The 18,826-nt window shown below is 50.6% G+C and overlaps 1 pseudogene; it reads left to right on the top strand.

Moving 5' to 3' along the window:
* Positions 1-15,278: 15,278 nt before the first annotated feature.
* Positions 15,279-16,099, top strand: LOC100452366 (protein C1orf43 homolog; annotated as a pseudogene).
* The last annotated feature ends 2,727 nt before the right edge of the window (positions 16,100-18,826 follow it).

Below are 18,826 nucleotides of genomic sequence, written 5' to 3'. Positions count from 1 at the left end.
TCCCTATTTTACAGATTCCAGCTATTAGTGCATCCGTTCAATGATTCCGCGCGGCACTTGCTGTTTTATCCCTATTTTACAGATTCCAGCTATTAGTGCATCCGTTCAATGATTCCGCGCGGCACTTGCTGTTTTATCCCTGTTTGACAGATTCCAGCTATTAGTGCATCCGTTCAATGATTCCACGCGGCACTTGCTGTTTTATCCCTATTTTACAGATTCCAGCTATTAGTGCATCCGTTCAATGATTCCGCGCGGCACTTGCTGTTTTATCCCTGTTTGACAGATTCCAGCTATTAGTGCATCCGTTCAATGATTCCGCGCGGCACTTGCTGTTTTATCCCTATTTTACAGATTCCAGCTATTAGTGCATCCGTTCAATGATTCCGCGCGGCACTTGCTGTTTTATCCCTGTTTGACAGATGAGGAAATCAAGGCCGAGAAAAGTTGGAGAATGTGTCCAAAGTCACACCGCCGGCAGCCAAAAGAGCCCAGGCGCTCACTCACAGAAGACACAGCCAACAGCGGTTGCTCTGGGAGAGAGGACTGGGGAAGAGTCACTGCTGTTCACCGTATACATTGTGCGCTAGTTGGAATGGCTTTCACCACGTGCAAGCGCTGCTTTTGAAAATGCATGATTCTAAACAATGCTCACCACCCCAGCCTTCAGTACAGTCCTGAAGTAACAGCCCAAAAACACACACTTCGGCCAGGATCCTCCATGCTGCCTCCCAGAGCTCCCAGCAGCTGGACAGCCTGATGCCCTGGGCTGGATCAGCAAGTCCTGGATGCCTTTTACCTGCGCTCAGCTCATCCTCCAGGCCACAGGACACACAGACTCCCGACCCTGGACTGGGGGCCAGAAGCCACCAAGCTGGAAGGGACAAGAGTTCTCCTGGCCCACCACATTTGTTTTCCCAATAAAGAGGTTCCCCAGTGCCCCATAGTCAGCCATAGGATTCACTCACGTCCTGGAGTGCCTGCTGCACACCGGCCTGCCCGGAGAGCACACGCTGCGAGGTAAGTGCTGCAGTTGACACAGTGAGAACAAGACCCGCCTGCAGGAGCTTCCAGCACTTAGGGGTGGGGGACAAGAACAGCAAAGATTGCACCACCCATGGCAAAATTGCAACAGAAAAATGAGTGAACAGGTGGCTACGTGCTGGGGTGATCAGGGCAGACCCTGAGGGCCGAGATTGCTAGAGATGGCAAAGCCTGTACTCCCGGAAAGACTCGGGGAACCCCAGCCCAGCCCACCCAGGCCCGGAAAGCCAAGCTAAGGGGGTCTTCACCCCAAACTCAAAGAAATACCCAGGAAGAGTTTAGGAGAGGGTGGGATGGCAAGATGGGATTTGCATTTGGAAACCGTTACTAGGCCCACAGAGGGAGGACGTGTTTCTTTTTTGTTTTGGCCGGTCTTATTAAATTTTTTATTCTTTTTATAAATTTTAGGTTCAGTGGTGTGTGGACAGGTTTGTTATACAGGTAAATTATGTTTCACAGGGTTTGATGAACAAATTATTTCATCACCCAGGTAATAAGCAGAGTACCCGATAAGTAGTTTTTTGATCCTCTTTCCCTTCTCCCACCCTCCCACCCTCAAGTGGGACCTGGTGTCTCTTGTTCCCTTCTTTACGTCCTATTTTCTTTCTTTTTTTTTTTTTTTTTTGAGACGGTCTCACTCTTTCACCCAGGCCGGAGTGCAGTGGCGCTATCTTGGCTCACTGTAAGCTGGGCCTCCCAGGTTCACGCCCTTCTCCTGCCTCAGCCTCCTGAGTAGCTGGGACTATAGGCGCCTGCCACCGTGCCCGGCTAATTTTTTGTATTTTTAGTAGAGATGGGATTTCACCGTGTTAGCCAGGATGGTCTCGATCTCCTGACCTCGTGATCCGCCCGCCTCGGCCTCCCAAAGTGCTGGGATTATAGGTGTGAGCCACAGCGCCCGGCCTGTATATTTTCAATGTTTACCTCCCACTTATAAGTGAGAACATGTAGTGTTTGGTTTTCTGTTCCTGTGTTAGTCTGCTTAGGATGATGGCCTCCAACTCCATCCATGTTGCTGCAGAGGATATGATCTCGTTCTTTTTTATGGCTGTGTAGTATTTCATGGTGTATATGTACCACAATTTCTTTTTTTTGAGACCAGGTTTCACTCTGTCACCCAGGCTGGAGTGCAGTGGCTCAATCTCCGCTCACTGCAGCCTTGACTGCCTGGGCTTAGGTGATCCTCCTGCCTCAGCCTCCCAGGCAGCTGGGATTACAGGTGCATGCCACCACACCCTACTATTTTTTGTATTTTTTGTAGAGATGAGATCTCACTGTGTTGCCCAGGCTAGTCTCAAACTCCTGGGCCCAAGTGATCCTCCCACCTTGGCCTCCCAAAGTGTTAGGATTATAGACGTAAGCCATCGGCCCGGCGCGGTGGCTCACGCCTGTAATCCCAACACTTTGGGAGGCCGAGGCGGGCTGATCACCTGAGGTCAGGAGTTCGAGACCAGCCTTGGCCAACATGGAGAAACCTCGTCTCTACTAAAAATACAAAATTAGCTGGGTGTAGTGGTGCATGCCTGTAATCCCAGCTACTCGGGACGCTGAGGCAGGAGAATCCCTTGAACCCGGGAGGCGGAGGTTGCGGTGAGCCGAGATCGCACCATTGTACTCCAGCCTGGGAGACAAGAGTGAAACTCCCAACTCAAAATAAATAAATAAATAAAATTAAGCAACAGACATAAGCCACCACACCCAGCCTCAGAATGTGTTTGTTTTTGTTTTTTTTGTTTTTTTTTTTTTTTGAGGCGGAGTTTTGCTCTTTTCACCCAGGCTGGAGTGCCATGGCACGATCTCGGCTCACCGCAACCTCCACCTCCCTGGTTCAAGTGATTCTCCTGCCTCACCCTCTCAAGTAGCTGGGATTACAGGCGCACGCCACCATCCCTGGCTAATTTTTGTATTTTTAGTAGAGATTGGGTTTCACCATGTTGGTCAGGCTGGTCTTGAACTCCTGACCTCATGATCCACTTGTCTCAGCCTCCCAAAGTGCTGGGACTGCAGGCGTGAGTCACCATGCCCGGCGCATCTTAACCATTTTTAAGTGCACAGTTCAGTGACATTAAGTACAATCACATTGTTGTGGGCCGGCCGTAGTGGCTCACGCCTGTAATCCCAGCGCTTTGGGACGCCGAGGCAGGAGAATTGCTTGAGCCCAGGAGTTGGAGACCAGCCTAGGCAACATGGTGAAACCCTGTCTCTATAAAAACATTGTTGAGGCCGGGCACGGTGGCTCACACCTGTAATCCCAACACTTTGGGAGGCCGAAACGGGCGGATCACGAGGTCAGGAGATGGAGACCATCCTGGCTAACACAGTGAAACCCTGTCTCTACTAAAAATACAAAAAATTAGCCGGGCATGATGGCGGGCACCTGTAGTCCCAGCTACTCGGGAGGCTGAGGCAGGAGAATGGCGTAAACCTGGGAGGCACAGCTTGCAGTGAGCCAAGATCGTGCCACTGCACTCCAGCCTGGGCGACAGAGCGAGACTCTGTCTCAAAAAAAAAAAAAAAAAAATTATTGTATGGCCATCACCACCATCCAGCTCCAGAACCCGTTCAGCTTCCAAAACTGAAACTCTGTCCCCGTTAAAGACTCATTCCTCATTCCCCTCCTTCAGCCCCTGGCACCCACTCTTCTACTTTCTTTTTTGTTTGTTTTTTGTTTTTGTTTTTGTTTTTTGAGACAGAGTCTTGCTCTGTCACCCAGGCTGGAGTGCAGTGGCATGATCTCGGCTCACTGCAACTTCCGCCTCCCGAGTTCAAGCAATTCTCCTGCCTCAGCCTCCTGAGTAACTGAGATTACAGGTGTGTGCCATCACACCCAGCTAATTTTTGTATTTTTAGTAGAGATGGGGTTTCGCTATGTTGGCCAGGCTGGTCTCAAACTCCTCAGCTCAGGTGATCCGCCCGCCTCGGCCTCCCAAAGTGCTGGGATTACAGGCGTGAGCCACGGAGGCGGGCCCTCCCGTCTACATTTGTCTCTGTGGGTTTGACTCCTCTAGAAACCTCGTATAAGTAGAATCCTATAGTATTTGCGCTTTTGTGACTGGCTTCTTTCACTGAGTATGATGTTCTCCAGGTTCATCTATGTTGTAATGTTGGGGCTCAGCAATTGATACCCCAAAATAGGGCACCTTCACACGCTGAACTGAAGAAAAAACGCCCCCACTTCTCCCAAAGTCAAAGCTTCTTTATCTGCCTAAGATCCAGACCCGCCAAGGAGAACAATTGTTTATTCTTTCGCCTCCCTGGAAAAGCAAGAATGTGGCCACACCTGAACAGACCCTTTCCCTCAGAGAACCACCTACGAGTTAACCCTTTCCCTTCAGAGAGAACCATCTAGGAGTTACTCTCTCTTCCCAGACACATTCATTCTCCCAGTGTATCCCCTCAACAGAGCTGCCCTTCTCCTCGCCTCCCATAACCTGCTTTGCTTCTGACCTCCCTGAGGGTGTGGGCAGTCGCTCTGTGATTCTCCCTGGATGCACTATGTTCCATAAACATGCATGCTCCTTCTCACCTGCTTTTTGCGAGTTCATTTTTCTACCGACCTTCCAGGGCTGAGCTGTGGCCCTTACCGTCCTGTGTGTCAGAACGTCCTTCTTTTCAAGGCTGGATGATACCCATTGTATGGATAGACCACATTCTCTTTCTCCTCTTTCTTTCCCCATTTTTTATTTTTATTTTTATTTTTTTTGAGACAGGATGTCACTCTGTAGCCCAGGCTGGAGTGCAGTGGCAGGAGCACAGCTCACTGCAACCTCCGCCTCCCGGGCTCAGGTGAACCTCCCACCTCTCAGCCTCCCAAGTACCTGGGACGAGAGGCACGTGCCTCCACACCCAGCTAATTTTTTCATGTTCTGTAGAAACAAGGTCTCACTGTGTTGCCCAAGCTGGTCTCCAACTCCTGGGTTCAAGCAATCCACCTGCCTCAGCCTTTCAAAGTGCTAGGATTCCAGGCGTGAGCCTCCTTGAGCTGGACATTTTCTTTGTCCATTTACCCATGGATGGACGCATGGTTATCTCCACTTTTGACTACCGCGAATCATGCTGCTGCGAATGTGGGTACACAGATAACTGTTTGGGTCCCTACCTTCTCTTCTTTGGAATATATACCCAGGAGTGGAATTGCTGGATTGTAGGGAATGTTATTTAATTTCTTCAGGAACTTCCACACCATTTTCCACCATGTTACCTTCCCAACAGCAGCACCTACACGTTCCCTTTCTCCACAGCCAACACTTGTTCTTTTCTATTAGTTGCTTTCAATAGTACCCATGGGTGTGAACTGATATCTCATTGTGTGTGGTTTTTTTTTTTTTTTTTTTGAGACAGAGTTGTGGTCTTGTCACCCAGGCTGGATGGAGTGCAGTGTCACGATCTCGGCTTACTGCAACCGCTGCCTTCCAGGTTCAAGTGATTCTCCTGCCTCAGCCTCCTGAGTAGCTGGGATTACAGGTGCACGCCATGCCCAGCTAAATTTTTTTTTTTTTTTTTTTTGAGACAGAGCTTTGCTCTTGTTGCCCAGGCTGGAGTGCAATGAAGTGATCTCAGCTCATTGCAACCTCTGCCTCTCGGGTTCAAGCAATTCTCCTGCCTCAGCTTCCCGAGTAGCTGGTACTATAGGTATGCACCACCACGCCCAGCTAATTTTTGTATTTTTAGTAGAGACGGGGTTTCACCGTGTTGGCCACGATGATCTCTATCTCTTGACCTTGTAATCTGCCTGCCTCGGCCTCCCAAAGTGCTGGGATTACAGGCATGAGCCACCACGCCTGGAGCTAATTTTTGTTTTGTTTTGGCTTTTTTTTAGAGACTGAGTCTCGCTCTGTCACCCAGGCTGGAGTGCAGTGGCACAATCTTGGCTCACTGCAACCTCTGCCTCCCAGGTTCAAGCAATTCTCCTGCCTCAGCCTCCTGAGTACCTGGGATTACAGGCACAGGCTGCCACGCCCAGCGAATCTTTTTTGTATTTTAGTAGAGACGGGGTTTCACTGTGTTGCCTAGGCTGGTGTTGAACTCCTGAGCTCAGGCAGTCTGCCTACCTTGGCCTCCCAAAGTGCTGGGATTACAGGCGTGAGCCACCGTGCCCAGCCTACATTTTTTATTTTTAGTAGAGATGGGGTTTCACAATGTTGGCCAGGCTGGTCTCAGTGATCCTCCTGACCTCAAGTGATCCACCCGCCTTGGCCTCCCAAAGTGCTGGGATTACAGGCGTGAGCCACTGAACCCGGCCTGACTGTGGTTTTGATTTGCATTTCTCTAACCACTAGTGATGTTGAGCATCTTTGTGAGGACTAAACTCTGATATTTTTTATCTTGCCCAAATTCTTATCTAAGGGGTCTAGAGAGTCATGCCCGACAAACCATAAATTCTCATCAGATGGGTTTTATTTAATCCTATATATTGTGACTTAATTTTTTTTTTTTTTTTTTTCAGACAGTCTCTCTCTGTCACCCAGGCTGGAGTGGAGTGGCACAATCTTGGCTCACTGCAACTTCTGCCTCCCGGGTTCAAGTGATTCTCCTCCCTCAGCCTCCCAAGTAACAGGGATTACAGGTGCCTGCCACCACGCCCAGCTAATTTTTGTATTGTTAGTAGAGACAGTGTTTCTCCATGTTGGTCAGGCTGGTCTCGAACTCCCAACCTCAGGTGATCCACCCGCCTCGGCCTCCCAAAGGGCTGGGCTGGGATTACAGGCATGAGCCACCACGCCCTACCCAATTTTTGTATTTTTAGTAGAGAGGGGGTTTCTCCATGTTGGCTGGGCTGGTCTCGAACTCCTGACCTCAGGTGATCTGCCACCTTGGCCTCCCAAAGTGCTGGGATTACAGGTGTGAGCCACCACGCTGGTTAGCCATTTTTTTTTTTTGAGACTGAGTCTCGTTCTATCGCCCAGGCTGGAGTGCAGTGGCACGATCTCGGCTCACTGCAAGCTCCGCCTCCCAGGTTCACGCCATTCTCCTGCCTCAGCCTCCCGGGTAGCTGGGACTACAGGTACCTGCCACCATGCCTGGCTAATTTTTTTTTTTTTTTTTTTTTGAGACAGAGTCTCACTCTGTCGCCCAGGCTGGAGTGCAGTGGTGCAATCTCAGCTCACTGCAAGCACTGCCTCCCAAGTTCACGTCATTCTCCTGCCTCAGCCTCCCAAGTAGCTGGGACAACAGGCGCCCGCCACCACGTCTGGATAATTTTTTGTATTTTTTAGTAGAGACGGGGTTTCACCATGTTAGCCCGGATGGTCTCTATCTCCTGACCTCGTGATCCACCTGCGTCAGCCTCCCAAAGTGCTGGGATTGCAGGCGTGAGCCACCGTGCCCAGCCTCGTTAGCCGTATTGAAGGCTCTGTAAAGCCCTCCTTTGTGGGGGAAAATTTGCATCTGTAAAGAATCTCTATTAACATAGCTAGATCTTTTTCTTTCAGGCCCTCCCAATCCTAAAGAGATTAATTTAAAGTCTAGCATAGGGATTATTTGTCACTTATTGTCTCTAAGGGCAGCCACTGTAAGACCTCAATTAACTTTGGCCTCCACAATCTTTTCTCTTAACCTGAACATTTCCTTTCTATGGATCCCAGGTTTTTAGATAAACTCAACCAATTGTCAACCAGAAAATGTTTAAATTTACCTATAGCCTGGAGGCCTGCCCACCACCCCTTTGAGTTGTCCCGCCCTTCTGGACCTAACAATGTCTTTCTTTAATGTATTTGATTGATGTCTCCTGCCTCCCTAAAATGTATAAAACCAAGCTGTGCCCCGACCACCTTGGGCACATGTTCCTGGGACCTCCTGAGGCTGTGTCACAGGCCAGGGTCACTCATGTTTGGCTCAGAATAAATCTCTTCAAATATTTTACAGATTTTGACTCTTTTTGTTGACATTTGCAGGTGCTTACTGGCCATTTGTGTATCTCCTTTGGAGAAATGCCTATTCAAGTGCTTTGCCCATTTTGTAATCCGGTGGCTTGATTTTTTGCTGTTGAGTTGTGGGAGTTGGTTATGTATTCTGGATGTTAACTGCCTGCTTTTGTAAATAAAGTTTTCCCGAAGCCACGGCCTGCGTTTATTGGTTGTCTCTGCCTTCTTTAGTGCTACTGACATCGCCTTTGTAAAATTATGACTGAGACAGTGAAAGATCTAACTTAACTGACTCCATCTTCCTTCTAACCTCCAAGCCGTCTTTGTTCATTCCTGGGCGTAGGCTGAACTAACTTTGGGAGAAACTTAGCTTGTAGTTTATAGTTTAAACAAAGACGGTAACAGCCCTTTCCCAAAGCAAACCTCCTTCTTGCCTAACATTAGCCACAGGATTAGAAATTATGGTTTAGGAGCCATGCAGCTGGAGGCTACAAGATTCTGACCCTTCCTAAACTGCCCCTAAGATCAGGGCTTGAGATATTTTGCAGACCCTGCACTTGATGGATCAGCTGGCACCACCCAGATGGATAAACTGGCTCATCAGATCTTGTGGCCCCCACCCAGGAACTAACTCAGTGCAAGAGGAAAGACAGCTTTGACCCGCTATGATTTCATCTCTGACCAATCAGCATCCTGGCTCACTGGCTTCCCCCCACTGACCAAGTTATCCTTAAAAACTCTACTCCCTTGCCGGGCGCGGTGGCTCACGCCTGTAATCCCAGCACTTTGGGAGGCCGAGGCGGGTGGATCACGAGGTCAGGAGATCGAGACCATCCTGACTAACACGGTGAAACCCCCTCTCTACTAAAAATACAAAAAATTATTTGGGCATGGTGGCACATGCCTGTAATCCCAGCCACTAGGGAGGCTGAGGCAGGAGAATCGCTTGAACCTGGGAGGTGGAAGTTGCAGTGCTCCAAGATCGTGCCACTGCACTCCAGCCTGGCGACAGAGCTAGACTGTGTCTCCAAAAAAAATAAATAAATAAACTTTATCAGGGCATATAATCCACATACAATTAAAGGTTCACATTCTAAGAGTTCAGTTCAGTGAGTTTTGACAAACGTACAAACCCGTTTATCCACTCCCAATCAACACAGAGCATTTATATCGCCCAAAAGTTATCTCCTGCTCTTTCCCATTCAAACCCCACCCCAGGCCAACAGTGATCTGATTTCAGTGCTATCAATGAGTTTGCATCTTCTAGAATCCCACAGAAGTGGACTCTGCAGCCGGGTCTCTTTGTTTGCATCTTGGTTTGGGCCCATGTGCACTCATCCCTCTGGCTGTTTCCCATGGCTAAGCAGGATCCGTCCTTTCCTGTGGCTGAGTGGGGGGGGCCATCCTCTCCCGTGGCTGAGCAGGATCCGTCCTCTCCCGTGGCTGAGCGGGATCCGTCCTCTCCCGTGGCTGAGCGGGATCCGTCCTCTCCCGTGGCTGAGCGGGATCCGTCCTTTCCTGTGGCTGAGTAGGGGGGGCCATCCTTTCCCGTGGCTGAGCGGGATCCATCCTCTCCCGTGGCTGAGTGGGATCCGTCCTTTCCCGTGGCTGAGTGGAGGCCCATCCTTTCCCGTGGCTGAGTGGGATCCGTCCTTTCCCGTGGCTGAGTGGGATCCGTCCTTTCCCGTGGCTGAGTGGGATCCGTCCTTTCCCGTGGCTGAGTGGGATCCGTCCTTTCCCGTGGCTGAGTGGGATCCGTCCTTTCCCGTGGCTGAGTGGGGGGGGCCATCCTTTCCCGTGGCTGAGTGGAGGCCCATCCTTTCCCGTGGCTGAGCGGGATCCATCCTTTCCCGTGGCTGAGTGGGATCCATCCTTTCCCGTGGCTGAGTGGGATCCGTCCTTTCCCGTGGCTGAGTGGGGGGGGGCCATCCTTTCCCATGGCTGAGGGGGGGGCCATCCTTTCCCGTGGCTGAGTGGAGGCCCATCCTTTCCCGTGGCTGAGCGGGATCCGTCCTTTCCCGTGGCTGAGTGGGGGGGGCCATCCTTTCCCGTGGCTGAGTGGAGGCCCATCCTTTCCCGTGGCTGAGCGGGATCCATCCTTTCCCGTGGCTGAGTGGGATCCATCCTTTCCCGTGGCTGAGTGGGATCCGTCCTTTCCCGTGGCTGAGTGGGGGGGGCCATCCTTTCCCATGGCTGAGGGGGGGGCCATCCTTTCCCGTGGCTGAGTGGAGGCCCATCCTTTCCCGTGGCTGAGCGGGATCCGTCCTTTCCCGTGGCTGAGTGGGGGGGGGCATCCTTTTCCGTGGCTGAGTGGGGGGGCCATCCTTTCCCGTGGCTGAGTGGGATCCGTCCTTTCCCGTGGCTGAGTGGGATCCGTCCTTTCCCGTGGCTGAGTGGGATCCGTCCTTTCCCGTGGCTGAGTGGGGGGGGCCATCCTTTCCCGTGGCTGAGTGGGGGGGGCCATCCTTTCCCGTGGCTGAGCGGGATCCATCCTTTCCCGTGGCTGAGTGGGGGGGGGCCATCCTTTCCCGTGGCTGAGTGGGGGGGGCCATCCTTTCCTGTGGCTGAGTGGGGGGGGCCATCCTTTCCCGTGGCTGAGTGGGGGGGCCATCCTTTCCCGTGGCTGAGTGGGGGGGGGCATCCTTTCCCGTGGCTGAGTGGGGGGGGGCCATCCTTTCCCGTGGCTGAGTGGGATCCGTCCTTTCCCGTGGCTGAGTGGGGGGGGGCCATCCTTTCCCGTGGCTGAGTGGGATCCGTCCTTTCCCATGGCTGAGTGGGGGGGGCATCCTTTCCCGTGGCTGAGTGGGGGGGGGGCCATCCTTTCCCGTGGCTGAGTGGGATCCGTCCTTTCCCGTGGCTGAGTGGGGGGGGGCCATCCTTTCCCATGGCTGAGTGGGGGGGGGCCATCCTTTCCCGTGGCTGAGTGGGATCCGTCCTTTCCCGTGGCTGAGTGGGGGGGGCATCCTTTCCCGTGGCTGAGTGGGGGGGGGGCCATCCTTTCCCGTGGCTGAGTGGGGGGGGCCATCCTTTCCCGTGGCTGAGTGGGGGGGGCCATCCTTTCCCGTGGCTGAGTGGAGGCCCATCCTTTCCTGTAGCTGAATGGAGGGCCATCCTTTCCTGGGGCTGAATGGAGGGCCATCCTTTCCTGGGGCTGAGTGGGGGGCCATCCTTTCCCGTGGCTACGCGGGATCCATACTTTCCCGTGGCTGAGCGGGATCCGTCCTTTCCCGTGGCTGAGTGGGATCCATCCTTTCCCGTGGCTGAGTGGGGGGGGCCATCCTTTCCCATGGCTGAGTTGGGGAGGGGGCATCCTTTCCCGTGGCTGAATGGAGGGCCATCCTTTCCTGGGGCTGAGTGGGGGGCCATCCTTTCCCATGGCTGAGCGGGGTCCATACTTTCCCGTGGCTGAGTGGAGGCCCATCCTTAGGTACCTCCAGTGAGCAGCCTACATCCTTGGAGGATGGAAAATGGATTTGCCTCTTCACAGACTTCTCTGGTTCTAGCTTTGGGCTATTTATGCATGAAGCTGCTAAGAACATTTCCCAAATGTGATTTGTATAAATACCTAGGAGTAGGATTCCTAGTGTGAGGTCAGGTCTGTCTAGTAGCATAAAAACAACCAAAAGGTTTTCTGAGCCTCAGGGCACACAGGTGGGGCCCAGCAAGTGGGGGCCCAGAGAGCACCCAGGACTGAAGCTGCCCAGAACCTCCCTCGAGTGCCCCAGGCTGTCTGTCCCCACTCCCACTGCTACGAGCCTGCTCCAGGGCCAAGGGTGAGGCCCACCCTGCCTGGTGGCTCTCTCATGCCCCTCTGGCACCCCCAGGAGTGAGGGTGAGCGGCCAAGCTCCCCTTCCTCCACTTCCTTCTCTAGCATGCCCACCCCTCCTTTTTTTTTTTTAAACAAAGAGGCTGAAGGCCTTAGGATCCAGCCTGGTGGCTCCGAGATCTACCTAAAGCGCCCTAGTGGAGGACAAAGATTTTTTCAGGAGATCAGAACTCTGACTTCTGCAGCTCTCTGGGGCTGGGCTGCGGAATGCAAGCAGCTTGGGACAGGAAGTGGGTGTGGCTCCTCCTAAAGGAGCTACACATTGTTTTGTTTTGTTTTTTGACAGACTCTCCCTGCGTCACCAGGCTGGAGTGAGTTACATGATCTCGGCTCACTGCAGTCTTGACCTCCCAGACTCCAGCGATCCTCCCACCTCAGCCTCCTGAGCAGCTGGGACTACAGGTGCACGCCACTCCAGCTATTTTTTTAATTTTTGTGGCAATGGGGGTCTCACTATGTTGCCCAGGCTAGTCTGGAACTCCCAAACTCAATGAATCCTCCTGCCTCGGCCTCTTGAAGTGCTGGGATTACAGGTGTGAGCCACCAGGCACAGCTAACTTAATCCTCTGATAGGTCTTTTTTTTTTTTGAGACAGAATCTCGCTCTGTCGCCCAGGCTGGAGTGTAGTGATGCCATCTCGGTTCACTGCAAGCCCCGCCTCCAGGGTTCACACCATTCTCCTGCTTCAGCCTGCCGAGTAGCTGGGACTATGGCACCAACCACCATGCCTGGATAATTTTTTGTATTTTTAGTAGAGACGGCATTTCACCGTGTTAGCAAGGATGGTCTCGATCTCCTGACCTCATGATCCATCCGCCTCAGCCTCCCAAAGTGCTGGGATTATAGACGTGAGCTACTGCGCCTGGCCCATCCTCTGAGAGGTCTTCTTATCATCCCTCCCATTTTCCTGATGGGATAACAGAGGCACAGAGAATCTAGCCCAGGCTCCCTGTGGCACCTGGAGGGGACTCGGGCAAGTTCAAGCTGTCAGCTTTCTGACCTGCCCCAGGATTCAACCTACCCAGGTAGGGGAGAATCCGGATGGCATCTCCAGGCTTTTGGCTCCTATCTGTGACCACTGTTTGGGAAAATGATCTGGAACATGTGAACAATGATGCAGCTCACACTTGGCTGTCACGTGGGAGCCTCATTTACTAGGTCCACCCACGGATTGCTTAATGATCTAGGACAGGCTGGCGTGGTGGTTTACCCATGTAATCCCAGCATGCTGGGAGGCTGAGGTGGGCAGATTGCTTGAGCCCAGGAATTTGAGACCAGCCTGGGCAACTTAGTAAGACCCCATCTCTACTAAAAATTAAAAATTAGCCAGGCATGGTGGTGCACACCTGTAGTCCCAACTACTCAGGAGGCTGAGTGGTAGGATCACTTGAGCATGGGAGGTCAAGGCTGCAGAGAGCTGAGACTGTGCCACTGCACTCCAGCTTTCATGAGACAGGGTCTCACTCTGAAAAAAAAAATCTAGGACAAGAGTCAGCAAACAACCAGGCACAATGGCTCATGCCTGTAATCCCAGCACTTTGAGAGGCTGAGGAGGGCAGATCATCTGAGGTCAGGAGTTCAAGACCAGCCTGGCCAACATGGTGAAACCCTGCCTCTACTAAAAATACAAAAATTAGCCAGGTGTGGTGGTGGGCGCCTGTAATCCCAGCTGCTCGGGAGGCTGAGGCAGGAGAATCTTTTGAAACTGGGAGGCAGAGGTTGCAGTGAGCACAGATCGCGGCATTGCATTCCAGCGTGGGCAACAGAGAAAAAAAAAAAAAAAGAGTCAGAGTCAGTAAACGTTTTCAGTAAACCTTTCCTGCAAAGGTTCAGGTAGTATACATCTTCAGCTTTGCGGCCAGACAGGCTCTATTGCAACTGCTTAACACTCTGCAATCTTAGTGTAGCCACCCAAGGGGTTCACTTTGCCCACTGCCTAAACAAAGCTGATTCATGGAGACAGGGGAATTGCAATAGAGAAAGAATAATTTGGCCAGGCATGGTGGCTCATGTCTGTAATCCCAGCAATTTGGGAGGCCGAGGCGGGTGGATCACCTGAGGTCAGGCGTTCAAGACCAGCTTAACTAACATGGCAAAACCCTGTCTCTACTAAAAATACAAAAATTAACTGATTATGGCAGCGCACACCTGTAGTCCCAGCTACTTGGGAGACTGAGGCAAGAGGATCACTTGAACCCAGGAGCCAGAGGTGGCAGTGAGCTGAGATCGCACCACTGTACTCCAACCTGGGCGACAGAGCAAGACTCTGTTTCCAAAAACAACAACAACAACAACAACAACAACACAACGAAAAAGAGTAATTCACGCAGAGCCGGCTGTGTGGGAGACTAGAGTTTTATTATCACTCAAATCAGTCTTCCCGAGCATTTGGGGAGTAGAGTTTTTGTTTTTTCTTGTTGTTTTTTTCACACACAATGTGGGTGAATCTTGAAAACGTGATTCTTGTGAAAGAAGACAGATACAAAAGGACATATTGAGATAAAGGACTAGCTGGATTTCCCAGGCCGACTAAGAATCCCTAAGCCTAGCTAGGAAGGTGACCGCATCCACCTCTAAACACAGGGCTTGCAACTTAGCTCACACCCGACCAGTCAGGTAGTAAAGAGAGCTCACTAAAATGCTAATTAGGCTAAAACAGGAGGTAAAGAAATAGCCAATCATCTAACACATGAGAGCGCAGGGAGAGGGACAATGATCGGGATATAAACCCAGGCATTCGAGCCAGCAGTGGTAACCCCCTTTACGTCCCCTCCTATTTTATGGGAGCTCTGTTTTCACTCCATTAAATCTTGCAACTGCACACTCTTCTCTTCCGTGTTTGTTACGGCTCAAGCTGAGCTTTCGCTTGCTGTCCACCACTGCTGAATGCTGCCGTTGCAGACCCGCTGCTGACTTCCACCCGTCCAGGTCTGGCAGGGCATCGGCTCCACTCCTGATCCAGCAAGGCGCCCATTGCTGCCCCACATCGAGCTAAAGGCTCGCCATTGTTCCTGCACGGCTAAGTGCCCAGGTTCATCCTAACTGAGCTGAACACTAGTTGCTGGGTTCCATGGTTCTCTTCCATGACCCACGGCTTCTAAGAGAGCTGTAACACTCACCTCATGGCCCAAGATTCCATTCCTTGGAATCAGTGAGGCCAAGAACCCCAGGTCAGAGAACAAGAGGCTTGCCACCATCTTGGGAGGTCTAAGAACAAGGACCCCCCCTCCCCCAGTAACATTTTGGTGACCATGAAGGGACCTCCAAAGTGGTGAGTAATATTGGACCATTTTCGCTTGCTATTCTATCCTATCCTTCCTTAGAATTGGAGGAAAATACTGGGCACCTGTTGGCTGGTTAAAAACGCTGAACTTGCCCCTGCCGGTCCACCATGTTTTCAGGCCGGGTCTGGCTTGGTCTTCCCCCATAAGGAAACGGCCAGGGAGCTCCAGGGGGCCCAGGCGCCGTCGCTTTGGCAGAGCCTGGGCTGGCCAGCCAGGACAGTGGGGTAAACCCGAACAATTCTGCACGAGGTAGGGAGGCCATGGCGTCCAGCAGTAACTGGCTATCTGGGGTGAATGTGCTGGCGATGGCCTATGGGAGCCTGGTGTTTGTACTGCCATTTATTTTTGTGAAGAGGCAAATCATGCGCTTTGCAATGAAATCTTGAAGGGGACCTCATGTCCCTGTGGGACACAATGCCCCCAAGGACTTGAAAGAGGAGATTGATATTCGACTCTCCAGGATTCAGGATATCAAGTATGAGCCCCAGCTCCTTGCACATGATGATATTAGACTACTACAACTGGAAACCCAGGGAAATCAAAGTTGCTACAACTATCTGTATAGGATGAAAGCTCTGGATGCCATTCGTACCTCTGAGATCCCATTTCATTCTGAAGGCCGGCATCCCCGTTCCTTAATGGGCAAGAATTTCTGCTCCTACCTGCTGGATCTGCGAAACACTAGTATGACTTTCAAGGGTGTATGCAAAGCCCTCATTGATACCCTTTCGGATGGCTATGAGACAGCCCGCTATGGGACAGGGGTCTTTGGCCAGAATGAGTACCTATGCTATCAGGAGGCCCTGAGTGAGCTGGCCACTGTGTGTGAGTTTGGAGGGGAACGTGTCAGAGGGAGCTGGTATAGCAGTGTTGGATTGTTCCCACAATGCAATGACCTTCATAAAGCAATATAAACAAAATCCATGATACCATAAGAGTTGTCAGGTTCTAGACTATTAGATCAGTCTCTTACATTAGAAAGCAGATGCGGCCGGGCGCAGTGGTTCACACCTATAATCCCAGCACTTTGGGAGGCCGAGGCGGGAGGACCATCTGAGGTCGGGAATCTGAGACCAGCCTGACCAACATGGAGAAACCCTGTCTCTACTAAAAATACAAAATTAGCCAGGCATGGTGGCACATGCCTGTAATCCCAGCTACTCGGGAGGCTGAGGCAGGAGAATCTCTTGAACCCAGGAGGCAGAGGTTGCGGTGAGCTGAGATCGTGCCATTATACTTCAGCCTGGGCAACAAAAGTGAAACTGTGTCTCAAAAAAAAAAAAAAAGAAGAAGAAAAGAAAGCAGATGCAACTATACGAGCCAGTAAAATAAGTTTTTACTTTTGTGTGCATTTTTCTTGTCTTTTGTTTAGCCCAGTAAAATGTCAAAATTGGTGTAGCCTAAAAAAACAAAAAACAAAAAACAAAAAACAAAAACACTGGACTTAAGACTCAGGTGTGAGGCTGTCTGGGAAAGGGCTTTCTAACAACCCCCAACCCTTCTGGGTTGGGAGCGTGGTCTGCCTGGAACCAGCTTCCACTTTCAATTTTCCTGGGGAAGCTGAAGGCCAACCAGAGGCAGAAAGCTGTCGTCCCGAACTCCCGTCATTAGCCAGTTGAGATTATGGCATGACCAGAAGTCTTTACTGAACAGTTGCCCATGCATGCACCCCTACCTTTCCTTCTGACTCATGCTTCCTGGGTCCTGACCATGAATTTCTTGAAAGTGTAGCTGCAAAATTCTCCTTACTGCTGAATCTACTTCCTCTGATCCCTGCCTCCTAGATACTAATGCTTCAGACTTTCACTTCCTCTCCCAAGTATTAGAGCAGGTTGTGTCTCCAAAGGGCTCTAAGGAAGATCTATGTTGCGTCCTTAGGCCCCTAGGCTATGAACCCAGGGAGTCTTGTCCCTGGTGTCCCTCCCAGTTTAGGCATACAGCTCTTGACATGGGCAGTTAGGTGGGACCTGTTCCTACTACCTTTGCCAGGGCCTTAGAACTGATAACCCAGTACTTTAACAATTGGAACTGGGTCTGCAACAACATAATAGATCAGGATATAAGTAAATTGAGTAAATAAAAGGGAGGTACATATTCCTATAGTGGCAAATGGGGGCAACGGGCAAACGTCCTTCCACTGTTTCCAAAAATCCATCTACAAAGACAGAAAGGAGAATGTAAGAGAGAAAGATAGAAGTAGTAAAGAAAAAACAGTGTGCCCTATTTCTTTAAAAGCCAGGGTAAATTTGAAACTTATAATTGATAACTGAAGGTTTTCTCTGTGACCCTATAACACTCCAATACTACTTTGTTGTCATTGTAAATAAGGGTGTAGCCCAAAAGCACTGAGGCCACTGACAACCAGTAGCCTTCCTATCAAAAATCCTTAACCCAGTAACCCCCGGGGGGCCAAATGCATTCAATCTGTCGTGGCAACTGCTTTGCTAACAGAAGAAAGCAGAAAATTAACCTTTAGAGGAAACCCCGTTGTGAGCACACCTCACCAGCTCAGAACTATCCTAAGTCAAAAAAGCAAAAAGGTAGCTTACTAACTCAAAAATCTTAAAGTATGGGGCTATTCTGTTAGAGAAAGATAATTTAACATTAACCACTGAAAATTCCCTTAACCCAGCAGACTTCCTAACAGCGGATTTAAATCTTATTTACCATACTAAGGTCCGACCAGACCTAGGAGGAACTCCCTTCAGGACAGGACAATAGATGGTTCCTCCCAAGTGATTGAGAAAAAAACACAATGGGTATTCAGTAATTGAGGGAAACTCTTGTAGAAGCAGAGTTAAGGAAATTGCCTAATAATGGGTCTGCTGAAACGTGCGAGCTGTTTGCACTCAGCCAAGCCTTAAAGTACTTACAGAATCAAAAAACTCTATCTCAGTCCTGACTCAAAAGGTTACCCACACCTGCTCTGAAATGAGTTTGCATAAGAACTTTTGTTTATGGGAATGCATCTTGATGGGGTAACTGGGTTATTAGGAAATACTCAGGAACCCAGCCCAGCTCTAGAACTCACCCCTGAGTATAAAGACAATGTTGGGCACACTAGTAAAGGACCACTAGAATCAATAGCCTGGACCCCTTTCTTTGTGGTCAAGAAAGGTGGGAAAATAGGTGCAGGACCTGCTACATTGGTGAGTGTAACTAATCCAATAAGCAGAGGTCCATGGGTGGTTACGTACCCTGGAAAGGAATAAGCATTAGGACCATAGAGGACGCTCTAGGACTAATGCTTATCGGAAAATGACTAGGAGTGCTGGCATCCCTATGTTCTTTTTCCAGATGAGAAACTTTACCCCCAAGGCAAAAATGCCCCTAAGATGTATTCTGGAGAATTCGGCCCAGCCAGAGTGTATGTACCTTTTCCCTGTCAGACTTGAAGCAAATTAAAATAGACCTAGGTAAATTCTCAGATAACCCTGATGGCTATATTGATGTTTTACGAGGGTTAGGACAATCCTTTGATCTGACATGGAGAGAAGTAATGTTACTTTTAGATCAGACACTAACCCCAAATGAGAGAAGTGCTGCCATAACTGCAGCCCGAGAGTTTGGTGATCTCTGGTGTCTCAGTCAGGTCAATGATAGGATGACAACAGAGGAAAGAATGATTCCCCAAGGCCAGCAGGCAGTTCCCAGTGTAGACCCTCACTGGGATACAGAATGAGAACATGGAGATTGGTGCCGCAGACATTTGGTAACTTGCGTGCTAGAAGGACTAAGGAAAACTAGGAAGAAGCCTATGAATTATTCAATGATGTCCGCTGTAACACAGGGAAGGGAAGAAAATCCT

The sequence above is a fragment of the Pongo abelii genome, chromosome 10 (assembly GCF_028885655.2).
Source record: "Pongo abelii isolate AG06213 chromosome 10, NHGRI_mPonAbe1-v2.0_pri, whole genome shotgun sequence".
NCBI lineage: Eukaryota > Metazoa > Chordata > Mammalia > Primates > Hominidae > Pongo > Pongo abelii.
This window is presented reverse-complemented; position numbering and strand designations above follow the sequence as displayed.